General features: G+C 42.7%; 1 protein-coding gene across 2 annotated transcripts in view; it reads left to right on the forward strand.

Annotated features, from left to right (window-relative positions):
- Nucleotides 1-8,873: 8,873 nt before the first annotated feature.
- pdcl (phosducin-like) overlaps nt 8,874-27,204 on the forward strand; it is a 31,196-nt gene continuing 12,865 nt past the window's right edge. Inside the window, exon 1 of one of the 2 annotated variants that reach the window (XM_085965729.1) lies at nt 8,874-8,968. The gene's annotated coding sequence lies outside the window, so the exon portion shown is untranslated. Of the gene's footprint in view, nt 8,969-20,623; nt 20,738-27,204 lie in introns of those variants that run through there. The other variant, XM_085965727.1, reaches the window with a different exon arrangement.

Consider the following 27,204-nt stretch of genomic DNA (forward strand, 5'->3'; position numbering starts at 1 on the left):
TCTAATTACCAACTCACAAACTAGTGGAAATAATTTTTCCCTATTTACCGTATCAAATTTCTTCATAATTTTTAACACCTCAATCAGACCTCCTCTTAACCTTCACTGCTCTACTGAAAAGAGTCCCAGTTTCTCTAATGTCTCCTAACAACTAAAGCATCTCATCCTTCGTATCACCTTAGTAAATCTTTTCTGCACCCTCTCTATGGCATTGGCATCCTTCCTAAAGCACAGCACCCAAAACTGGGACACAATGGCATTTCCTCGGAGCTGCTCCCGTTCTGCCACTGTAACTTTGCCAGAAATGTGGCAGAAATCCCATTTACGAGATTTCCACTTCACTTCTGACGAAGTTGAAGCAGTAGAACAGGAGTACCTCCAAGGAAATTCCAGGCCAATAATCTAACTAATGAATTGTGTAGGTTTATCATTATCTATTTTTTTTTTATTATGTGCTTCTATTTATAAAACCTAGGATTCCATATGCATTTTTGTTTCAAATCAAAAAAAAATCAAATCAACTTTTATTGTCATTGTTAGTGCACAAGTGCAGTACAACGAAATGTAGGCTTGCGGCTCCCGAGAGTGTACAATTTGGATTAGGACACTTAAACATTTCAACATACATTTGTACATATATATTAGCATAAATATGACCATAATAAAGTGCATCGGCAGATGTGCAGGCTTTAGTGTTTATTTGTGGAGTTCAGTAGGATGACAGCCCTGGGAAAGAAGCTGTTCCTAAATCTGGTCGTATGGGTGCGAATGCATCTGTAGCGTCTTCCAGATGGTAGGAGGGCGAACAGACTGTGGCTGGGGCGGGTAGGGTCTTTGATGATGGACCGTGCCCTCCGTAGGCAGCGTTCCTGATATATATGTTCTATGGTCGGTAGCCGGGTGCCGGTGATGCGTTGGGCAGTTTTGACTACCCGCTGCAGGGCTTTCCGGTCATGGGAGCTACAGCTGCCGTACCATACCGTGATACAGTTTGTCAGGATGCTCTCTATAGTGCAGCGGTAGAAGTTAGAGAGGATCGGGGGTGACAGATTACATCCCTTCAGCCTCCTCAAGAAATATAGGCGCTGCTGGGCCTTCTTCACCAGAGAGGAGGTGTTGAGGGACCAGGAGAGGTCTTCCGTGATGTGGACTCCGAGGAACTTAAAGCTGGCCACCCTTTCCACCTCCGCCCCATTGATGTGGATGGGGGTGTGACTTCCGCCTTTGGACTTCCTGAAGTCCACGATTATTTCCTTTGTTTTCTTGGTGTTAAGGGCCAGGTTGTTGTCGGCGCACCACTTCACGAGATGCTGGACCTCCTCCCTGTAGGCTGACTCATCGTTGTTGGTGATCTGGCCTACTACCGTGGTGTCATCTGCGAACTTGATGATGGTGTTGGAACCATTAACAGCCACACAGTCGTGGGTGAAGAGGGAGTAAAGGAGGGGGCTCAGCACACATCCTTGTGGGGCCCCCGTGTTCAGGGTCAGGGGGGGGAGGTGTGGTTACCTAATTTGACAGACTGGGGTCTGTTTGTTAGGAAGTCAAGGGTCCAGTTGCAGAGGGACCAGTTGTTTACAGCTTTATCAACTTGTTCTCCCACCATTAATGATTTATAAAGTATCACAAAGTATTTACAGCACAGAAACAGGCCATTCGGCCCAAAAGGTCCATACCGGTGTTTGTGCTCCACACAAGCCTCCTCCCACCCCTCTTCATCTAACCCCATCAACATTTGCTTCTATTTCTTTCTCCCTCATGTGCTTATTTAGTTTCCCCTTGAATGCATCTATACTATTCACCTCAACCAATCCCTGTGGTAGCGAGTTCCACATTCTAACCACTCTCCGGGTAAAGACATTTCTCCTGAATTCCCTATTGGATTTATTAGTGACTATCTTATATTTTTGGCCCCTACTTCTGGTCTGGCCCACAAGTGGAAACATTTTCTCTAGGTCTACCCTATTCAGCCCTTTCATAATCAGTCTGATTACCTCTCAGTTCTAGTATCATTCTAGTATCTGGAACCCAAAATCTCTCTGCTCTTGTACTACTTTTAAAATATTATGATTTAGTCTATATTTCCTTACCTTATTCTTCCTCCCAAAATGTATCGCCTCACATTTCTACACATAAAATTTCATCTGACATCTAACTGTCCAATCTACCAACCTGTATATGTTCTTATGAAGTTGTTCACAGTCATCTTCATAGTTAACCACACTCACTATTTTTGTCCCGTCTCCAAATCTTTGAGGGGGTGATGTACCAAGTGGACTGTGATAAACATTATGACATGGGGTATTCTAGACTTCAAGATAATGCCTCACAAAAAGCATGCGCCCAATTGCTTAAGGTAAAACCTAGAAATTAATAAGAAACTGACTGAAAAGAAAGAAGCAGTGGCTACTTGTCGGGGTGGGGGGTGCAGGGAGTGTTATAAGTATTACTGTTTTACTTTAAGATTTGGGCCTAGAAATTCGGTGGGCTGCGCCACCAGTTAGCGCCCAAAGAGGGCACTTAGTGGCTTTAGCGCCACTGGCCACACACCCCGCAAATTTTGGGGGGCACTAATGGTGGCGTTAGCCTGTAGTGCTGCGCCATCACCGATGACGTCATCGGTGTGCGCAGCGCCCCGCTACCGCCCCGATCGTGATATTGGGTCGCGCCCCCCGCTGTAACGCCGGTCGCAATCTGCGACCGGTTCAGGGGGGCAGACCTGTGGTGGTAGTGGCGCTAATTAAAGGGGAGGTGCGGGGCGGCCATTTTTTTCGCTGGCCGCCTGCCAGCACCTCCTCGCGCCGCCGTCCCCGGCCTCCTGATCCCCCCCCGGGCAGTGCCGGCTGTGTCCCAAGAGCCCGGCACTTCTCCTCGGTGCCGGGCTCTTTTGCTGGCACTCGCAATCGGAGATCGTGCTGGTGCAGGCCCCTCCCCTTTAAGAAGCGCCCCGCTTCCGTTTGGGGCGCTGAAACTGAATATCGCGCTGGCACAAGCGGCTCCGTCTGGAGCGGAATTACATATAAAATTCTAACATTGTTAGCCATATTTTTCATAATTAAATCTCTATTTTAAGTTCTTGTTTCCCTTGCAAAACCTTAAAATAGTTGTTAGCCAGTTCCTTCAGACTTCCTCAAGTTACTACAGCCTTTCCACCATCTACAAGGCACAAGTAAGGAGTGTGATGGAATATTCTCCACTTGCCTGGATGAGTGCAGCTCTAACAACACTCAAAAAGCTCAACACCATCCAGGACAAAGCAGCCCGCTTGATTGGCACCCCATCCACCACCTTAAATATTCACTCCCTCCAACACCGGCGTACTGTGGCTGCAGTGTGTACCATCTACAAGATGCACTGCAGCAACTCGCCAATGTTTCTTCGGCAGCACCTCCCAAACCCGCAACCTCTTCCACCTAGAAGGACATGGGCAGCAGGCGCATGGGAACACCACCACCTCCAAGTTCCCCGCCAAGTCACACACCATCCTGACTTAGAAGTATATCGCCGATCTTTCATCGTCGCTGGGTCAAAATCCTGGAACTCCCTACCTACCAGCACTGTGGGAGTACCTTCACCACACGGACTGCAGCGGTTCAAGAAGGCAGCTCACCACCACCTTCTCAAGGGCAATTAGAGATGGGCATTAAATGTTGGCTTTGCCAGCGACGCCCACATCCCATAAACAAATAAAACAAAAGCTGTCTTCACATTGTATAAAAAATAATGGTTTTGAAATGTTTAGAAATTCTATCAAATTTGGTACAGAATCTATGGCTAGATCTATACACAGCAACACTTCATTAGTCTGATACACTGGTGCAATTAATTCATTTATACATTTCTTCAAACTATAATTGAACTTTCATAATGTATTGGGCGGGTAAAACTATTATTACATGCTTAATAAAGTATTGAAAGAAAAGAAAGACTTGCATTTATATAGCGCCTTTCACAACCTCAGGACGTCCCAAGTTCCAGTGAAGTACTTTTGAAGTGTAGTCACTGTTGTAGCGTAGGAAACGTGGCAGCCAATTTGCACACAGCAAGCTCCCACAAACAGCAATGTGATAATGGCCAGATAATCTGTTTTAGTGATGTTGATTGAGGGATAAATATTGACCAGGATACCGGGGATAACTCTCCTGCTCTTCGTAGAAATAGTGCCGTGGGATCTTTTACATCCACCTGAGAGCGTGGATGGGGCCTCGGTTTAACGTCTCATCTGAAAGACGGCACCTCCGACAGTGCAGCACTACCTCAGCACTGCAGTGTCAGCCGAGATTTTTTGTGCTCAAGGCTGGAGTGGAGTGGGACAGCTGACACATTGTGATTACAGTATTTTGTTTATATGACATTATTGTAAAACGCATATGAATTAGCTGTAATGTATTATGAGACAGTGCTAAATATTTGATTGTGTTTTAAATAATAGGTCATAGCTCAACTGATACTTGTCAATTCTTAGTAATAATTCGCCCGGTTCTGAGTGAGTTCAGGAGTCCTTTCTCGTTTACATTCTCCACCCTCCGATTCTGCCCGATTTTCTCCAGAAAAGGCTTTAACATTTCTTAAACTCACTTTCCTTTGGTCCATTTCATAACGGGAGGAAGCTTTGGAGAGTTCAGTTAGTGCTAAACAGTCTTGCTCACCTTTTTAATCACTGTCTACTTTTCAATCAATAAATCAAAGGAAAACATGTTCCTAAATTTCCGTTTTATATTCAATAGCTCACCCCTCTAGCCAACTGCACCTGTATCCCTTCTACCACCCCCAAGAACTTAAGACTCTTTCAGGATCTTAAACGTGTTGAGCTCGAGGTTTTGCTAGCCTTGTTTGCGCTGTGGCCACAATTTCTGATTTTTCCCTCAGTGGAAGATTTGCCATCGCTTTCCCGGCTTCTGCAGCCTTCGCCTCGGGTTCGGAGGATTGCCAGAGGCAGGGAGTGCGAGTCCACACGGATTCTGGCCGGGCGTCGCTGACAGTAATGGGCAGAAACCGACTGAACATGACTTGCACACAGGAGCCCCGCAGAACAGACGCTGATGTTAAGAGAACCCGCTTGGCTAATTCAACATGAATTTCACCAAAACAAGCGATTTCATTGGTAAACTCTGCTGGCCAACGCATATGAACTAGCTGCAGTGTTGTATTGGTATTATTAAATTATACATTTGATTATTTTTCAACTAATGTCTTAGCTGCGCTGATTACTTCAAAATCTGTTATGATTCCCAGATTACTCCTTACCTTTATAAATTTTGGACCTGCGGCGCCATGTGAGTGTGTCTTGAAAAACTTTTTTTTTAGGAGAGGAAAAACAGTTCGCAGTTCAGGAGTGATTGGATTAAGCGATCGGGATCTAAAGTGTGTCCGTTTCACTGAAATGAGCCCAGCCTAGCTTCACACTGTCTGATCCGCGGATTCAGCAGCTGTGCACCTCCCCGCCCGCATTTACAGCAGCCTCTTACCACGTGTGTGTTCATTACTGGGTCTCAGAGAGCCCGGCTTGCTTGCTCTTGCGAGCACACAACTTAGCAACCTGCCCCTGGAAAGTCTGCCCTGTTAAAAAGAAGCTATGCGATTGGAAAAGGACCTTCGTTGACTTGTTGACATAGTACTAGTTTAAATAAAACTATCGACTCACCAAAGCTGCAAAAGATATTTTCTGCAGTATCTTTGATTGAAGTAGGACAACAACAACAAATCATCAACCCCCCCCCCCCCATCCCAAAACTCCACCATGGGAAATATCTGTGCGTCCTACTTTGTCAGGCTTGGGTTTTAAGGGGCAGTCACCTCTTCCACAATTGTCTTGGAATAAAATCCGCCAAGTCAGTACAGAAAAGAAAGGATGATGATGTGATTAATGATCTGAGCCCATGCCCACATCACCAATTGACCATATGCACAACATTAAAACGTGTAAGTAGAAACTGCATTGCAGAAGTTCATGCTACAGTGGATATCGTGCCTGCACTTGGACTCTTCCCCAAGGGGCCAACATCACCGTGTACTGGCAGTGTTTTTGGACCCACACTGATTGGTATGGAAACAGCCTGGAGAAATGGTCAGAGAACTACAAAGAATGAGGGAAGGAGGCAGAAGATATTCTTAGTGAATGGATGATTGTCAGATTCACCCAGTCAACAAAATCATTTAACTAATTTAGTCAATCATAAAGAAGGACTTATGAGGACTGAATGGTAGTGTAGTTAGAACCCTGTACTTTCACTCGGGACCTGGTATCAAATCAACTCCAGACAGAACATAAGAACATAAGACATAGGAGCAGGAGTAGGTCATTTGGCCCCTCGAGCCTGCTCCGCCATTCAATAAGATCATGACTGATCTGACCTTGGCCTCAACTCCACTTCTCTCCCCGCTCCCCATAACCCTTGAATCCCTTATCGTTCAAAAATCTGTCCATCTCCACCTTAAAGATGAAACAGATGAGATGAGAATCAAGGGTCCAAGTTAAATGAGTTTGGGTAGTCTCTAGTCAATTTCAACCTAGCTCCTCTGGTTTCTATTAGTAATTACAGGTCCACTGCAGAATGTCAGTGCTTATCGGCATTAAATTGAAAGTGGCACTCAAAGAGCGAATGAGAAATGGAAATTTACACTGCTGTAGCAAGGACGTGTTTGTTTGGCATAGGGGTCAAGGTGCACTGGTGGGGCAGAGCAGAGAGAGTGTCAAAAGAAGAATAAGTGTTCCAGACCTCTCACTTTTAGGGGCACAAAACAAATCCCCAGAACAAGTTCCTGTCGTTACTTTTGGTCTGTTTTAGGGTCCAGCACATCATTTGCTTTGGCATAGTGAACTAAAGCCTGGTGCCTGAAAGTCACATCAGCTGGCTGGCAAATTATTACCAGCAGAACCCCAGGCCTGAGTTACAAGATGGTGAGCACTAAACACTTAATTTTATAGCAACTCCGAAAGTAGACATGAGCATGCTAACAGTGCAATACACATGTAATCAGTTCAAAATTGACTAGTCCACTTTTTCAAAGTTTGTTTCCATGTGGTCTCAGATTGCATTGTGGACACTATTTTAAAAATGAATATAAACTGTACCTTTGGGGGGTTTGTTCTTTTATAATTTTAAGAAACATAAGAAATAAGAGCAGGAGTAGGCCATATGGCCCCTCGAGCCTGCTCCGCCATTCAATGAGATCATGGCTGATCATTGACCTCAACTTCACTTTCCTGCTCGATTTCCATATCCCTTAATTCCCCTAGAGTTCAAAAATCTATCTATCTCAGCCTTGAATATACTCAAAGACTCAGCATGCACTACCCTCTGGGGTAGAGAACTCCAAAGATTCACCACCCTCTGAGTGAAGAAATTCCTCCTCATCTCAGTCTTAAATGGCCGACCCCTTATCCTGAGACTATGCCCCCTAGTTCTAGACACTCCAGCCAGGGAAAACAACCTCTCAGCATCTACCCTGTCAATCCCCTTCAGAATCTTGTATGTTTCAATGAGATCACCTCTCATTCTTCTAAACTCCAGAGAGTATAGGCCCATTCTACACAATCTCTCATCATAGGACATCCCTCTCATCCCAGGAATCAATCTAGTGAACCTTCGTTGCACCGCCTCCAAGGCAAGTATATCCTTCATTAGATAAGGAGACCAAAACTGTGCCCAGTACTCCAGGTGTGGTCTCACCAAGGCCCTGTACAATTGTAGCAAGACTTCCTCACTCTTATACTCCAACCCCCTTGCAATAAAGGCCAACATGCCATTTGCCTTCCTTATTGCTTGTTACAAACTCATGGACAGTATCAAAATAGTTCTTCTTATTGAGATCTGAGCTATTCTGTAACTATAATGAGCTCCAGTCAGTGATAGACAAAATGTTTGTTATAATGAGGAACTTATACTGAGAGCAAGGTTCAACGGCATGTGAAAACCTTATTTTAGTTTGCCTGTTTAAAACGTGATCAGGTGCGTGCTTTCTGTGCTTTGGACAAAAGCCTATACTTAATTAATGGCATAACATATATTGCTACGCTAAAACTTGCATAAATGCACATCTTTTAGTTCATTATTTGAATCTGTTTATTCATTTTCCCCATTGTTTTTCTGTAATTATCTCAAAGCAAACTCAGAAATCTAATAAAAGATCACCAAAAGTTCCAGAGCTTAATAAAACTACATTTAGAAATGGTTTAAAATGTTTAATTAAAAAAAATCCCTCTTCCATAACTATTTGTAATCTTGTGCTTCTGTTGAGAGTGAAATACTAGCATTTTGTGCTAAACTCATGTATGTGGATTTATGACAGCAGGGTCTTAATACAATTACAATGTACCAGTACTGTCTGGCACCTGTCAGATGACTAAAGCACACCAGGATTACACAGCCCTTTGTCCTTCAGTGGCTCATTTTTCTCTGTTGATTGATTTTAATGAAAATTTAGATGTAATTATAAAGCAGTTTTCCTGAATGCCCTTGACAGATCGGACGGTTGCCCTGGAGAAGGGCCTCTGCGGGCGAATAGTTCCGCTTTCTGGAGACCCTCCGCCCGCAGAAACCCCTTAGAATTCTTATGCTTGATAAAAGCAAGCGTAAGGCCTGCTTTTACCAGTATAAGAATTGAAAAATGTAAAAAAAAGAATCAATCATTTGTTTTTAGCCCTGTAAAAAACTTTAATTCTTTTTTTCAAAACATTAAATTTTTGTTTAATTTATTGTAATTTCAACTAATTTTAAAAAAGTGATGGTTTTTTAAAACTTATGTAAAGTTTTACTATGTTTTTTCATTGATCTCCATTCATATATTTGACAGGTCTATCTGTCAAGTGTATGAAGGGTGATTCCCTTCTTTGATTGGCTCCCCATGGCCCACGTGATCACAGGGACGCTTGCGAACCGCATGTGCCTCTGGGATACGTGGGCCCTGCACACTTGGAGTTGGAGAGGCCCAGCATCGGAAGTATACGCACCTCGGGAGCCCTTAGGTAAGTGCGTAGATTTTTTCCAGATCGGAGGCTTCCGCACGCGGGAAGCCTCCGATTGGAAAATACGGCCCAATAAGCTTAAAGATGCCCAGCTTTGGAGGATAAGATATTTATTATGAAAAGCAGTGTCCATTCATCTTGCTATCTCAATTGTTGTGCCGGGCAGAGTTTGCCTGCAAATTACAGGAAATAAAGTTTGCATTAATAACCTTATCACTAGTGTTTATTCTGTAGTTAATGGCTTTAATTGTCTTCATCAGCAAAACTAGTGATAATGAAAACATAACATTGAAAGCTTATATACCAAATTCTTTTCAATATTAATATGTTTTGTGGATTTAATGACATGCGTGTAACTATAGGTAATTGGGAACCGAGGGGAGGGGGCTTCTACTTTCATCTAAACACTAATCAGTCTCGGGTAAAAAAAACACAGGAACAGGAAGAAAAAGATGTCTGTGATTGGTTAATTTTTCTCCAAGGCAACTGAAAGCTCAGTGTAAAATCTGTTAGTAGCCATTGTATGGTTTAATACAAGGTGATGGTAATTGTTACCATGTGCTCTATGTGGAATTAATTAAGTTAACATCTAATCAGAATCAACATGTATATTTTGCTGAAAAATTAAAACATTGCAAGTATTGTAACAAATAGCATGCACATAGTTAATACACATGTAAGCCTTATGTGAAATATGCATAAGAACATGTGCTTTTGTATGTTTAGTTTCTGAATTTTCCGTATGTAATATCATAATTGAGATTTTGCTTGATTGAAACAGATATTAAAATATTCACTACTTAATATACCTGGTGCAACTCATTATCTCAAAAAGCTAGTGTCAATACCAGAACCATTGGGAAAACTAACTTCAGGGAGTTAACTGAGACATGAAATAAAAACAGAAAATGCTGGACATACTCGGCCGGTCAGGCAGCATCTGTGGAGAGAGAAACAGAGTTAAAGTTTCAGGTCGATGACCTTTCGTCGGAACTGGAAAAGGTTAGAGATGTATCGTTAACTCTGTTTCTCTCTCCACAGATGCTGCCTGGCCTGCTGAGTAATTCCAACATTTTCTGTTTTTAGTTCATATTTTCAGCATCTGCAGTATGTTGCTTTTGTATTAGTGTATGAGACATGAATTGACACACAGTTGAAACAAAAAGATTGCTGAATCCGCCTGGATTAAGGCCTCTGTCTCCACAATTGTTAATTCAGATCCCTCATTTATCATAAGAACATAAAAAATATTAGCAGGAGTAGGCCATACGGCCCCTCGAGCCTGCTCCACCATGCAATAAGATCATGGCTGATCTTTGACCTCAACTCCACTTTCCTGCCCAATCCCCATATCCCTCAATTCCCTTAGAGTCCAAAAATCTATCAATCTCAGCCTTGAATATACTCAACGACTGAGCATCCACAGCCCTATGGGATGGAGAATTCCAAAGCTTCACAATCCTCTCTGAATGAAGAAATTTCTCCTCATCTCAGTCCTAAATGGCTGACCCCTTATCCTGAGACTTTGCCCCCTAGTTCTAGACTCTCCAGCCAGGGGAAACAGCCTCTCAGCATTTACCCTGTCAAGCCCTCTCGGAATCTTTTATGTTTCAATGAGATCATCACTCATTCTTCTAAACTCCAGAGAGTATAGGCCCATTCTACTCAATCTCTCCTCATAGGACAACTCCGTTTATATAATTCATTTGAGCCAGTTGAATCCTAACACTACAATTTCTTACTGATGGGAAGTGAAACTGCTTCACATCGATAGTACAGTTATAGTGTAAATTCACCAAATAAAAGCATCTAATTATCTACTTAACCTATTTTCACTGCCTGCTTCAACGTTTTCCTCAGAGAATTATTGTACAATTCTATTAATCTTTGTGTGAAAAGCTTTATTTGACTTCCCTTCTTACTCTGTATTTCCTCATTTTTAACTCTGTCCCCTGATATTTGAATTCGTCAGCATAATGAACAATTTCCTTGTATCAATGTTGTCAATTCCCTTCATAATTTAGCAAACTTCAATTAGATCAATCCAAAATCTTTTTTTTAATTGCAAAGAAAAAACAGTTCAGCTTCCTTAATTTTCCCTTGTAAATTAAATTACTGGTGCTCAGAATGATCTTTGTTCTCTCTTTTGTAGCTTCTCAAGGGCTGTAATACCTTTTTTATAATTCACACCATACTTCAGATGACGTCTGACCAAAACTTTACACGTCAACACTAGACCATGAGATTTGTACTCTGCCCCTATGTTAATACAATCCAGTACATTATTTTGCATTTTACTATAGTTAAGCATTGTGCTCAACCATCAGTGTTGTGCTTGGTGACTTACATTGGCTCCTGGTCCCCCAACCCCATCAATTTAAATTTTCATCATTATGTTTAAATGTTTAGCCTTACCACTCCCTGTTTCTAAAACCTCTTTCAGCCCTGCAACAACCCCAAATCGCCCCGCTCCTCTCACTCTGGCCTTTTGTGCATCATTTCCTCCCCGAACCTCCACCACTTTGCCTCACAATTGGCGACACGCCTTCAGCATCTTGGCCCCATGCTCAGGAATTCCTCCTCTTAAATCCTTCCTCTTCTCCTCCTTGAAGACCCTCCTTAAAACTAACTTCTGACCAACCTTCTGGGCACCCCTCGTAATGTCTTCTTCTTTGGCTCGGGATCCATTTTTATGTCTGTTTACACCTCTGAACAGCACCTTGGGATGTTTTTCTACATTAATGGCAGTATATAAATGCAAGTTGTTGTTTCTGATTCTGGTGCCTGCTGATCTCCTTGATCTTCTGTTCGCCTTGTGCCAATTTAACCAAGAAATAATTGTAATTTGTGTTCTTCAAAACCACATCCCACCATTAATTTTAACTTGACCTGGTGACCCCCCCACAGGACTCTGCAATTTGCACTTAGATGACCTGTTGGGGTATAAATTCACCTTGGGCGGTAGCGCAAAGCAGGCAATAGCGAATCAACAGCCTGTTTTACACTCCACCCAATTTTCAGAGATTCATAAAGCAGAGAAAGAGGCTATCCAGCCCATCGTGTGTGTGTCGGCTCTTTGAAAGAGCTATCCAATTAGTTCCACTTCCCTGCTCTTTCTCCATAGACCTTGAATTTTTCCTTTTCAAGTATATAACCAATTCCTTTTGGAAAGTTACTATTGAATGTGCTTCCACCACCCTTTCAGGCTGTGCATTCCAGATCATAACAACTCATTGCGTAAAAAAAAATGTCCTCATCTCATCCTTGGCTTTTTTGCCAAGCTTAAATCTGGTTCCTCTGGTTACCGACCCTCCTACCAGTGGATACAATTTCTCCTTATCTATTCTATCAAAACCCCTCATAATTTTGAATACCTCTATTAAATCTCCCCTTAACCATCTCTGCTCTAAGGAGAACAATACCAGCTTCTCTAATCTCTGCACATAACTGAAGTCGCTCATCCCTGGTATTATTCTGGTCAATCTCCTCCGTACCCTTTCCAAGGCCTTGACATCCTTTCTAAAGTGTGGTACCCAAAATTGGACACAATACTCTAGCTGAGGCCTAACCAGTGATTTATACCTATTCAAAAAAGGTGGTAGAGAGAAAACGGGGAATTATAGACTGGTAAGCCTGACATCGGTAGTGGGGAAAATGCTACAGTCCATTATAAAAGATGTAATAGCAGAGCACTTGGAAAACAGTGACAGGATTGGACAAAGTCAACATGGATTAACAAAAGGTAAATCGTGCTTGACTAATCTACTGGAATTTTTTGAGGATGTAACTGGTAGAATAGATAAGGGAGAACCAGTGGATGTGGTGTATTTGGACTTTCAGAAGGCTTTCGATAAGGTCCCGCTTAAGAGATTAGCGTGTAAAGTTAAAGCACATGGGATTGGGGGTAAGGTACTGACTTGGATAGAGAACTGGTTGGCAGACAGGAAGCAAAGAGTTGGAATAAACAGGTCTTTTTCCGAGTGGCAGGCAGTGACTAGTGGGGTACCGCAGGGATCGGTGCTAGGACCCCAGCTATTCACAATATATATTAATGATCTAGACGAGGGAACTAGATGTAATATCTCCAAGTTTGCAGATAACACAAAGCTGGGTGGGCATGTGTGCTGTGAGGAGGATGCCGAGAAACTCCAGTATGATTTGGACAGGTTGGGTGATTGGTGGCAAAAACAGGAAGGCAGATTATTGTCTGAACGGCAATAGATTGGGAGAAGGGGAAGTGCAATGAGACCTGGGTGTCCTTGTGCACCAGTCGCATGCAGGTGCAGCAGGCGGTTAAGAAGGCAAATGGTATGTTGGCCTTCATAGCGAGAGGATTCAAGTACAGGAGCAAGGATGTCTTGCTGCAGTTGTACAGGGCCTTGGTGAGACCACACCTTGAGTATTGTGTGCAGTTTTGGTCGCCTTATCTGTGGAAGGATGTTCTTGCCATGGAGGGAGTGCAGCGAAGTTTCACCAGACTGATCCCTGGGATGGCAGGAATGACGTATGAGGAGAGATTGGGTCGATTGGGCGTATACTCGCTGGAGTTTAGAAGAATGAGAGGGGATCTCATTGAAACTTATAAAATTCTAACAGGACTAGACAGACTAGATGTAGGAAGGATGTTCCCGATGGCAGGGGAGTCCAGAACCAGGGGTCACAGTCTAAAGATAAGGGGTATTTTTAAGATATATTTCTTAAGGCTAAAGGGGTCAAGGGATATGGGGAGAAAGCAGGGACAGGGTACTGAATTTGGATGATCAGCCATGATCTCATTAAATGGCGGAGCAGGCTCGAGGGGCTGAATGGCCTACTCCTGCTCCTATCTTCTATGTTTCTATACAGGTTAATCATAACTTCCTTGCTTTGTACTCTACGGGCTGGATTTGTCAATGGGACATGATGGAGGCGGGACTCCCACTTTTTGGGTTGTAGTCCCGCCTCCATCGATTTGTGGCCAACCCACGTGATTTTCCCTTGATTGACTTTGTTGAGCCCACCCAGCGGGCTCAGCAGGCCAATTGAGGGACACCCAGTTACAGGTGACGTCAGCGATTGACATTTCATCTGTCAAGAGCTTTTGACAGATGAAATATCAGCGTTTGACAGCTCTGTGAAGCTGTCAAACACTGACAATCTGACTTCTAACTTGAGTCCTTCTCCACAGACTCAGTTAGAAATCTCTCCAGAACAGAAAGCAGAGGCTGCAATTTTTGACAGCTCACGGCTATTTTGCTTTCTGTGCCGGTGAGATGAGGGACTCCCGAGACCTGAAGGAAGGAAGCCTGCATTAGTAAGTAAAGGTAAGTAAAACTTATTTAAACACTTTACACACACCAAACACACTTACCTCTGCACTCATGCACCCATCACTCACCTAAACACTGGACATCTCGAACCCTCCAAGCCCTTCAGCCCGACGGTCCGCCTCGCTAACTTGGCGTGGTTTGGAGCCGTCGGGCAGCCCACACTTCAGGGCTAAAAATAGGGATTAGGCCAAAAACTGCCTGTTAACAGGCAGTTAATTGGCATTAATCCCCTTCCCGCCTTGGGGAGGCAGCTCCCAGCACAGGTCAGGTACCCGTCTCCTGGAGGCGGGATGGGGGCGGGAAGGGTTTGTGCCCCCCGATTCTGCAATTTTCCCCCCACTCCCGCCTCAAAACCCACCTCCACGGGGCTTGGAAATTCAAGCCCTATGCCTCTATTTATAGAGCCGAGGATCCCATGCTTTTTTAACAGTCTTGTCAACTTGTCCTGCCACCTTCAAAGATTTGTGTGTGTGTGAACTCCCAGGTCTCTCTGTTCTTACAACACCATTAAAATTGTACCATTTAGTTTATATTGCCTCTCCTCATTTTTCATTAAATTTCATCTGCCATGTGTCTGACCATTTCACCAGTCTGTATGTCCTCCTGAACTCTACTACTATCCTCCTCACTGTTTAGTGCATTACAAAGTTTTGTGTCATCTGCAAACTTTGAAATTTTGCTCCCTATATCCAAGTCCAAGTCATTAATTTTCTTTAATGGAAAAGAAGATCAGGCGACTGCTGTCGATTGGTTATCTCTGTTTTGCGCTACTGCCAAAGTGAATTTATACCTCATTGTTCTCAGAACTCCTATGAAAGTTTTTATTCTAAGAGCCCTCCTTTAAAGTGCTCCTGAGCCACTCCAGAGACTCGGCTGACACTCTAGGCCGACACTCCAGTGCAGTGCTGAGGGAGTGCTGCACCGTCGGAGGTGCCGTCTTTCGGATGAGACGTTAAACCGTCTGCTCTCTCAGGTGGACGTAAAACATCCCATGGCACTATTCCAAAGAAGAGCAGGGGAGTCTGGGCTAATATTTATCTCTCAATCAACATCACTAAAAAACAGATTATCTGGTCATTATCACATTGCTGTTTGTGGGAGCTTGCTGTGCGTAATTTGGCTGCCCTTTAAGAGCTCTATCGCTGGCGTTTCCCCTTCACACTCACTCCAGTTGGACAGAGCACACAGCAAATAAGAACATAAGAAATAGGAGCAAGAGTAGGCCACTCGGCCCCTCGAGCCTGCCACGCCATTCTATAAGATCATGACTGATCTGATCTTGGCCTCAACTCCACTTTCCCACCCACTCCCCATAGCCCTTGACTCCCCTGTACCTCAAATATATGTCTATCTCTGCCTTGAACATATTCAATGACTCAGCCTCCACAGCTCTCTGGGGTAGAGAATTCCAAAGATTCACGACCCTCTGAGAGAAGAAATTCCACCTCATCTCTGCTTTAAATGGGCGACCCCTTATCCTGAAACTGTACCCCCTAGTTCTAGATTCCCCCTGAGGGGAAACATCCTCCCTGCATCTACCCTGTCAAGCCCCCGCAGAATCTTATTTGTTTCAATAAGATCACCTTTCATTCTTCTAAACTCCAATGAGTATAGGCCCAACCCGCTCAACCTTTCTTCATAAGACAACCCCTTCATCTCAGGAATTAACCTAGTGAACCTTCTCTGAACTGCCTCCAATGCAAGTATATTCCTCCTTAAATAAGGAGACCAAAAATGCACACAATACTCCAGGTGTGGTCTCACCAGCGCCCTATACAGTTGTAGCAAGACTTCCCTACTTATATACTCCACCACCTTGCAATAAAGGCCAACATTCCATTTGCCTTCCTAATTACTTGCTGTACCCGCATGCTAAGTTTTTGTGTTTCATGTACGAGGACCCCCCTCTCTGCAGCCACTTCTTTTAAGACCCTAGGATGTAGACCATCAGGTCCAGGGGACTTGTCAGCCTTTAGTCCCATTAGTTTCCCTAGTACTTTTTCTCTAGTGATAGTCATTGTTTTAAGTTCCTCCCTCCCTATAGTGCCTTGATTGTCAATTATTATTGGGATGCTTTTAATGTCTTCTACCGTGAAGACCGTATTTGTTCAAAGTCTCTGCCATTTCCCTGTTTCCCATTATTAATTCCCCGGTCCCATCCTCTAAGGGACCAACATTTACTTTAGCTATTCTCTTCCCTTTTATATACCTGTAGAAGCTCTTACTGTCTGTTTTTATATTTTTTGCTAGTTCACTTTCATAATCTATCATCTCCCTCTTTATTATTTTTTTAGTTATCCTTTGCTGGTTTCTAAAAATTTCCCAATCCTCTGGCCTACCGCTAATCTTCGCAACATTGTATGCCTTTTCTTTCAATTTGATATCATCCTTAACTTCCTTAGTTAGCCACGGATGGTTCATCCTTCTCGTAGAGTCTTTCTTTCTCACTGGAATAAACCTTTGCTGAGAGTTACGAAATATCTCCTTAAATGTCTGCCACAGCTTATCTGCCATCTTACCCTTTAATCTATTTTCCCAGTCTACTTTAGCCAACTCTATCTGCATACCTTTGTAATTGCCTTTATTTAAGTTTAGGACACTAGTTTCTCACCCTCAAACTGAATTTGAAATTCTATCATGCTGTGATCACTCTTCCCTAGAGGATCCTTTACTGTGAGATCATTAATTAATCCTGTCTCATTACACATTACCAGATCTAAACTAGCCTTCTCCCTGGTTGGTTCCACAATGTCTTTTTCTAAGAAACCATCCCGAATACATTCTATGGACTCGTCCTCAAGGCTATCCTTGCCAATTTGATTTGTCCAATCTATATGAAGATTAAAATCGCCCATGATTATCACAGTAACTTTCTTACAAGCCCCTATTATTTCTTGACTTATACTCTGTCCTACAGTGTAGCTACTGTTAGGGGGGCCTATAGACTACTCCCACCAGTGACTTCTTTCCCTTACTATTTCTTATCTCCACCCAAACTGATTCTATATCTTGATCTTCTGAGCCAATATCATTTCTCACCACTGCACTGATCTCATCCTTTATTAACAGAGCTACACCATCTCCTTTTCCTTTCTGCCTATCCTTCCAAAATGTCAAATACCCCTGAATATTCAGTTCCCAGCCTTGGTCACCTTGCAACCACATCTCTGTAATGGCTATCAGATCATACCCATTTATTTCTATTTGTGCTGTCAACTCATCTATCTTGTTACGAATGCTGTGTGCATTCAGATAAAGAGCTTTAAATCTTTTCTTTATACCATTTTTACCTACTCTGAAACTATTTGCTGGTGCATGCTTATGTTCGTACGCTCTGTCTCCTCCTGTCACACTCTGGTTATTATTACCCCTATCGCTACCCGGCACTATTGCCTTCACCTTTCTCTTTGACTTTCTAAATTCCCCTTCACCTGAACCCCCCCCCCACTATTTAGTTTAAAGCCCAATCATTAACAAGGACAACTTGCATTTATACAACATGTATAATGTAGATAAATGTCGCAAGGCACTTCACAGCGGCATAAGGAAAATGGGCACCAGGCCAAAGAATGAGAGATTAGGAAGGGTGACCAAATGCTTGGTCAAAGAGGTGGGTTGTAAGCAGAGCCTGAAAGCAGGAGGGGGAGTTGGAGAGGCAGTGATAGATTTCCAAAGATTGAGTCCTTGGTGGCTGAAGACATGGCCATCAATGGTGGGGTGAAGGAGAGGGGAATGCACAAAGGCCAGAGCCAGAGGAACAAAGAGTATGGGGGGCAGGGAGGTTGTAGGTCTGGTGGAGGTTACAGAGATAGGGAAGGATTTAATCATAAGGATAAGGAACCTAAGTCCCATCCTAAACTGACAAGAAATAGTGCTGTGGCTTATTTTTATAAATTTAAATGGATTTGAATATTTCAATTACATTTTAAATGAAATATTTTAAATTAAATCAATATTAATTTAGTATTGAAAAGACTGGCCAGAAGATTGTGCATTGTGAAAAAGGACAGAGATCTGTTGATATGGATCGGCACCAATTTGCCAGCCCTGGGCCTCAGTCTAGAACAGAAGATGTACTCTGTAGTTCCTGGTAATTGCCATTGAATGTAGGAGCAGGAGTAGGCCATTCAGCCCCTCGAGCCTGCTCCGCCATTCAATGCGATCATAGCTGATCATCCAAATTTAGTACCCTGTCCCTGCCTTCTCCCCATATCCCTTGATCCCTTTAGCCTTAAGAAATATATCTAACTCCTTCTTGAATATAGTTAATGAATTGGCCTCAACTGCCTCGTGTGGTAGAGAATTCCACAGGTTCACCACTCTCTGGGTGAAGACATTCCTCCTCATCTCAGTCCTAAATGGCTTACCCCTTATCCTTAGACTGTGACCCCTAGTTCTGGACTCCCCTGCCATCGGGAACAGCCTTCCTGCATCTAGTCTGTCTAGTCCTGTTAGAATTTTATAAGTTTCAATGAGATCCCCCCTCATTCTTCTAAACTCTAGCGAATATAAGCCTAATCGACCCAATCTCTCTTCATATGTCATTCCTGCCATCCCAGATATAAGCCTGGTGAATCTTCGCTGCACTCCCTCCATGGCAAGAACATCCTTCCTCAGACAAGGACAGCCTTCCTCAGATAAGGGGAATTAGCTAAACCATTAAGTATCTAGGATTAACCATGCTCAAGAAGTATCTAAATTCCATTCTTCCATTTCAGCTCTGTGCACAAGTCCTTTCTTGAATTATTCATATATTCTTTACTCTATTGTATCTTTTTTATATGTCCATATCCATTTGTTGATCATGTCTGAATGTAGGTAATTCAAACGTTGTTAGAGTTCTGTAGAATGGTTTCCGCCCGAAATGTTGACTCTATTTCTCTCTCCACGGATGTTGCCTGGCCTGCTGAGTTTTTCCAGCGTTTTCTATTGTTATTTCAAACGTTGTTAACTTGGTTATAGAATTAATTATGAACAATTTGCTAAGATGGCTATGGAATTATTATCCCACTGTACTCTTCTGCTGAAAATTGTTCTCGCCCATAACTGAACAATTAACTCTTCAGATCATATAATAGCAAAATACTGCTGGAAATCCGAAATAACAACAGAAAAAGCTGCCTGGCCTGCTGAGTTTTTCCAGCGTTTTCTGTTGTTATCTTCAGATCATATCATCGGTCTTTGAACCTTACGTTTAAAATTGCTTTGTTGCAAATTCCAATGTCTCCATAATAGGATATGGAGGAAAACACATTTCAAAGCAATGGGAGGTGCAGCGAACTTAAAAGGAAATCCGTTGTCATTTGAAGGGAGAGGCAGCAATTACTTCTGAAAGCACATTATTTCAGATGTAAGCAATGCAATGCTGAGCTGATGAGTCTTTTTCTGGTACTAATTGGTACATAGGAGACGGATCAACTGAGCTCAAAATAAAACAAACCCTTTAACTGCACCGATTTTTGGCCTATTGTGAAACTCAGTGAAAATATTACTGCATTCATTTTAAAATCATGAAATGTTATAGTATCCTGGGAATTAAAGTTGCATTTCCTGTTCTGCATATTGAAAGGCCCCTAAAATTCACAATTTCATTGCAAAAACCACTAAAAAAAATCATGGGAAGCGTTTTTTTTGAGTCAAACATATTTTATTTAAATATGGTGGTACTTGTTACAACTCAGCAATTACATAATAAATCCATTACATTCATTAGCCGCAATAAAACAAAGCCTTAAAAACAGCTTTAAGGTTAACAGTATAAATGCAGTGGTAAATTTTACAGATAAACCAATAATATTAACAGTACAGGTACCCATAGTGAAAAACAATTTTACGCCAGTCCTGTTGGCAATCTAGTAACTCTTCGTTTTTGCTTGGCATTACCTGTTGTCCTTTTTTTAAATTTTAACATTCAAGTACAACAGTACTTATACAACTCATCAGTTACATAGTAAATCCATTACATTCATTACATACATAAAAAGGATAAACCCTCAAAAACAGCTTTATGGTCAACAATATAAATACACTAATACATTTTTACAGGTAATCAATAATGTTTACAGTACAAACTGCCACTATTTAATAAACCAAGAAAAGAAATGGGAAGCCCATAAATCTCATTAAAATTCATGTTTGGCAATTGTGCACTGAAGTTCTGTAATGAGTTCGGTGTCCCCCCAAAAGGAGCAAGCTGGAGCCCCGCCCCCAAACCTGGCGTCACTCGCCGGGTCGAACTCGACGGCTGACGTCAGAGACCCGCGCAGAAGTAGTCCCGCCTCAACCACGCGCTGAGTGGTGAGAGGTGGGGCAGGATTCGGTGCTTTGTTTGGTGATTGGTCGTGTTGAGTCGTCAGTCAGAAGACGTCACAATCGCCGGGCGGTTGGTGGGTTGGTGGTGCGGGGAGCTGAGCTGCCGGAATCGGCCAGCGAGAGTCGCCGTGTCAGGGCCCTGAGGCCGGTAAGCCAGGCGGTAACTAACCGAGCAGCGGGTTGGGGTTGGATGGGAGGGTCAGGCCGGGGCAGCCATCTGAGGCTCTCGCAGAGTAAAGCTGCGGTGTTAAAAGTGTTGAGTGACCGCCTTTGGGGCCTTTATGTTCAGGCCTCTGTTTGTGGGTCTGAGCGGTGCTGCAAACCGGCGTGTTTTGTTGGGGAAAAAAAAGAAAGACTTGCATTTCTATGGCGCCCTTCACGACCACCGGACGTCTCAAATCGCTTTACAGACAATGAAGTGCTTTTTTTTTGATGTGTAGTCACTGTTGTATGTAGGAAACGCGGCAGCCAATTTGCACACAGCAAGATCCCACACACAGCAATGTGATAATGACCAGATAACCTGTTGATTGAGGGATAAATATTGACCAGGACACCAAGGATAAAACCCCTTCCAAAGAGTGCCGTGCGGTCCTTTTATGTCCACCTGAGAGAGCAGACAGGGTTTAATGTCTCATCCGAAAGACGGCACCCTTGACAGTGCAGCACTCCCTCAGCACTGCATTGTAGTGTCAGCCTAGACTTTTGTGCTCTAGTCTCTGGAATGGGGCTTGAACCCACAACCTTCTGACTCAGTGCTACCCACTGAGCCACAACTGACACAGAGCCATAGAAATCAGCCCTGCCTGATTTGGATCTGGGATGTTTGCATGTACTCAGGAGGGGAGGTTGGCAAACTACTTTATTTTGCATGTTAATCCTTAGATAGTCAATGTTCATCCTCCCACAAATTATTACGTTATATGTAATAGGCAGAACTCATAATGAGGACTTCCATTTGTATATAGGGTTGCCACTAGCTTAGTTTTTGAGGACCATCTGGAAATTTCTAAAATGTCAACTGAGCACCAAGAGACTTAGAATAGAAGTTCCTCTCTTGATCTCTTTGGAGCCAAGTTATTGACTTTTTCAACAAACTTTCATCAGCAAAATAATCAGAAGTCCAACCATGATCCCACTTCTTCCCCTAACCTCCTCCCTCCCCCATTTGTTTTTGGATTCAGTGACAGTATAACTAGCTATATATGTAACCTAGAAGAGTGGCTTTGCTGTGGAAAATAATATAAATGTTTGTTATGGTAGTAAATATATACATTCTCTAGTTACCAGATAATGTTTGGTTTCATTAACTTGCTGATTATTGGATCAGTGCAGACATCAGCTGGCAAAATAAAACCTTGTTGCAACTGCCCCTGTAATCTCCACCTGTAGGTCCCAACCTGTGTTATTCTTTGTAGTATGTGACAAGGGAATAATGTATTGTGGGATCCAGCTGACATTATAAAGCATGAGAGCAGAGCTCAAAGGCTACAGCATCACTGAAATATATCAATGCACTGCTATCTTTTAACACTCCCGCGTGTGCTATTATACTTGTTTATAATGGAGAACAACGAAATGGCAGACCAATTAAATACATACTTTGGTTCTGTCTTCACAAAGGAGGACACAAATAACCTCCCAGAAATGTCGGGGAACATAGGGTCTAATGAGAGGGAGGAACTGAATGAAATCAGTATTAATAGGGAAATGATGTTAGGGAAATTGACTGGATTGAAGGCCGATAAATCCCCAGGGCCTGATAAATCTGCATCCTAGGGTACTTAAGGAAGTAGCCCTAGAAATAGTAGATGCATTGCTGGTCATCTTCCAAAATTCTATAGACTCGAACAGTTCCCATGGATTGGAGGGTAGCTAATGTAACCCCACTATTTAAAAAAGGTGGTAGAGAGAAAACAGGGAATTACAGACAGGTAAGCCTGACATCGGTAGTGGTGAAAATGCCAGATTCCATTATAAAAGATGTAATAGCAGAGCACTTGGAAAACAGTGACAGGATCGGACAAAGTCAACATGGATTTACAAAAGGTAAATCGTGCTTGACTAATCTACTGGAATTTTTTGAGGAAGTAACTGGTAGAATAGATAAGGGAGAACCAGTGGATGTGGTGTATTTGGACTTTCAGAAGGCTTTCGATAAGGTCCCGCATAAGAGATTAGCATGCAAAGTTAAAGCACATGGGATTGGGGGTAAGGTACTGTGGTAAACCACTGTCATACCTGTCTGTGTCTGTATGTGTATTCCACTAGGTACAGGTCTGGACATGCCTCGGCTGACTCCTCCCACTATTCCAGGTATATAAGTGACTACCTCCCAGTCCCTTAGTATTCTGGACGGGTCGACCACTCGAGACAAGACCTTCATTCTTTAGTTAATAAAAGCCTGATTGTTACTCGCTCAACCTCAGTCTTTTGAGTAATTGATGGCGCATCAGGTACTGACTTGGATAGAGAACTGGTTGGCAGACAGGAAGCAAAGGGTTGGAATAAACTGGTCTTTTTCCGAGTGGCAGGCAGTGACTAGTGGGGTACCGCAGGGATTGGTGCTAGGACCCCAGCTATTCACAATATATATTAATGATCTAGACAAGGGAACTAGATGTAATATCTCCAAGTTTGCAGATGACACAAAGCTGGGTGGGCGTGTGTGCTGTGAGGAGGATGCTGAGAAACTCCAGTATGATTTGGACAGGTTGGATGATTGGGCAGATGCGTGGCAGATGCAGTATAATGTGGATAAATGTGAGGTTATCCACTTTGGTAGCAAAAACAGGAAGGCAGATTATTATCTGAATGGCAATAGACTGGGAGAAAGGGAAGTGCAATGAGACCTGGGTGTCCTTGTGCACCAGTCGCTGAAGGTAAGCATGCAGGTGCAGCAGGCGGTTAAGAAGGCAAATGGTATGTTGGCCTTCCTAGCAAGAGGATTCGAGTACAGGAACAAGGATGTCTTGCTGGAGTTGTACAGGGCCTTGGTGAGACCACACCTTGAGTATTGTGTACAGTTTTGGTTGCCTTATCTGAGGAAGGATGTTCTTGCCATGGAGGGAGTGCAGTGAAGATTCACCAGACTGATACCTGGGATGGCAGGAATGACGTATGAGGAGAGATTGGGTCGATTGGGCTTATATTCACTGGGGTTTAGAAGAATGAGAGGGGATCTCATTGAAACTTATAAAATTCTAACAGGACTAAGACTAGATGCAAGAAGGATGTTCCCGATGGCGGGGGAGTCCAGAACCAGGGGTCACAGTCTAAGGATAAGGGGTAAGCCATTTAGGACAGAGATGAGGAGGAATTTCTTCACCCAGAAAGTGGTGAACCTGTGGAATTCTCTACCACAGAAGGCAGTTGAGGCCAATTCATTAAATATATTCAAGAAGGAGTTAGATATATTAAGGCTAAAGGGATCAAGGGATATGGGGAGAAATCAGGGACAGGGCACTGAATTTGGATGATCAGCTATGACCTCATTGAATGGCGGAGCAGGCTCGAGGGGCAGAATGGCCTACTCCTGCTCCTATCTTCTATGTTTGTATAACTGTGGGTCAGTTATAGTATAGATTTTGCATTGATTCAACACTGTTTTCGTGTTGCATCAATGCAAAATCTGTAGCAGGATTGGAATTTATGCCAAATCTGTGCCCTCTGGTTTCTTATCAGAAGTGGACTGGGAGACCCCGAGTCTGGCACTGCTTTGGCTTCACATTGTGTAATTTCAGCCAGTCAAAGTTTTAAATTTCAAGTTTTTAGTAATCTGGTGATTTACTGGAATACCTTTTTTCAATAGCAAAATACTGCAGATGCTGGAAATTCGAAATAACAACAGAAAATGCCGGAAAAACTCAGCAGGCCAGGCAACATCCGTGGAGAGAAATTATAGTCGACGTTTCGGGTCTAACCCTTTTTCAAAAAGGTTTCGACCTGAAACGTTGACTCTAATTTCTCTCCACGGATGTTGCCTGGCCTGCTGAGTTTTTCCAGCATTTTCTGTTGTTATTTACCTTTTTTCAATGTTGGGAAAGAATTGATGGTCCTGTTGGCACTTCACGAACAAACATTTTTTTGGCAATAGGATGCTGCTAAATGGCACTCTGTTTGAAATACACATGCAAATAACTCCGCTCCCTTGGATCAATACCCTTTAATTCAGAATGACTTCATTTACATTATTTGATCATTCAATCTTTTTAGCACTAAATTTCCACTTTTCTGTTAGTTATGTTGTTTAATTCAAATGCTTGGGCAATTCAATTTTTTAAGTACAACATTGACTTACCAAGAGCAGACTGTAACACTCTTGCCAACTCTTGCTGCTCAAAGTAGGTACTGGTGTCAAATTAGTCCCTCTAGTATAACTGCTGCAAAGGGTATTGTATAATAATTTGGCTTGAGACTTTACTTATGATTGAATAACTCAGTCATTCCATTAAATCAGGGAACACCTTCCAATTTAAGGCAGCATTTGCACTGCAACTGTGATGTCTGTGTGAAGCACTTTCCTCCAGGGAATCTTGCTTTGCTTCACTCTTTTTGGTGTGAAGAGAAAATGCTTATAAATGCAGCCTTAAAGTACCCCGCTATGTAATGGTTACACGAATTCGCAGGAATTAAATTTGCACGTTTTAGATTCCAACGAGCAGAACAGAAAACGATTCCATCTTGACTCTTTCAGGATAATTAAATGGACCGTGCATCCTCTGCAACCATATCCCTGTCAACCTAGAAAAACACAAATCATAAAAAGTGACAGCATGTGTATGAAACTTTAGAATTTTCCCTTTAGAATAACAAGTTGTATGCGTACAAATTATTTGAATAGTCATAAATTGGAACACAGTCCTGAGGGGGGTGTTGTGTGTGTAGGGAAGGAATTCAAGCCATTTTGGGATATTAAAAGAAACTGAAGTAGCAGTACATGTCTACTAAATAAACAAGTGTCATCATTAAATTTGTGTTTGTCAATTGCATAGAGAATAACATTCAGCATGTCACAAGATTACAACCACTTGGGATTGCCCTGAGAGTATTCCACCCCCTCAATAACACTCCTAAAGAGATTTTGTTTTGTGATTTTATTTTTTCCCCTGTGTATTCCTTTTTAAGTTCTATAGTTGGAGTTTTTTTGTTACTTAACCTCTGCACATTTTTTCCAGGTTGTTGTGTCAATTTGTGTCATTTTATATTAAATTGACAAGAGATTAGGGTTGTGATTATCAGCTGAGACGAAATGACCGTTTTCACTTCAGCTTATTTTCCCAGGTGCTACTTTCGTATGTGCATCACGTGTGGTCAAGGGTTGTGGTTTACATTAGAACTGTCAAGTTGTCCAGTATGATATCCACCCTGCTCAGTCATATCTCGTGAATGCTTAATTAGTAAGCAGAAGCTTTCGACTCGGCACTGCCGGTTAGTTCAAATCACGAAGTTGGGAGCTGTCATATTTGCTGCTCAGTTTGTAACAGCGCTTCTAAAGAAAATGTTCATCACTGGAAGGCCGCCTGTGTAATAGATGGCTCGATGCAATAACAGCTACTGGGCATGCAGGTGCTATAGTCGACTGTTTTCATGGAGGTGTATCTTTTCTTTTAAGAATGCAGACAATCAGTCAGAATCACAATTTAATTCTGGTATAACTATTTCTAAAATGTGCTGCCGGATGGAGGGGCGAGCCAGGCAGACATGAGGCAGCCTTAGTTTGCTGGTAGCAGCAGGAAGGATTATCTTATCCTATCCCTCCAGTTGCTGGGGCGAGGAGGTGACCTGTTAGACATGCCAATTATTCCTGTCTCACTGGCTGCTTGTGGGTGTTTGTGAGCAACTTGAGGTGAAGCTTTCGCTGGTTTTAATTATTTATATTGTTGTCCTCCCTCTTTGTCCAGTAGCACTGAAGTCAGCACTCATTGCTTTCCACCTGACCACATGGCTAATATTTGAGAATTTATCACACCACTTGAATGTGTCTGACCACTGCATAGTCATACACCAGTACACTGCTAATTGGCAGAATAAATGCACCATTTCCAAATGTCTTTCATTCAGTTACATCGATTTTAGTTTAAGTCTGATGAACACTACTTTGTATATAGTGATGTGGGGAGAAACAGTCCTGTTCTATCGGATTTCTAGGAGGGTTATATGGCATGCATGTTTTTTACTGTTTTGACATCACAATTCTTTTATGTTCTACTGCAGTGCCAGCACTGTGACTTTCTAGAAGAGCTCACTCGGGTTATTGAAATGCTTTGTCAGTTTGTTTTAATCCTGGCCATCTGTCGAAGGATATAGTTTCTTTGATGGAAGGGTTTATGTCGCTAGCCTCTAATCATTCTCGTTCTGCCAAATTAAACTGTAATCTCTCCCCAAATGCTGATGCATTTTGAAAATGTTGTCATTTTGAACATGTTCAGAGTCTCTGCCATTTTTCATTGACTTGTGCCGATGCATTCGTGGGGTTTAGATAAAATGTTTTGGGGACAGCAAGGAGAGGCGGAGACTAGACCCTTGAAACGTGCTGTGTGAAAAATAGTGTATATATGAAACTCCTGCTATTTTAAGGTAGATCTTTAAGATAAACTTGTTAATGCTGCTGCT

This window comes from Somniosus microcephalus, chromosome 23 (genome assembly GCF_052327205.1).
Source record: "Somniosus microcephalus isolate GS21.2 chromosome 23, FLI_Smic_1.0, whole genome shotgun sequence".
In the NCBI taxonomy this organism is placed as follows: domain Eukaryota; kingdom Metazoa; phylum Chordata; class Chondrichthyes; order Squaliformes; family Somniosidae; genus Somniosus; species Somniosus microcephalus.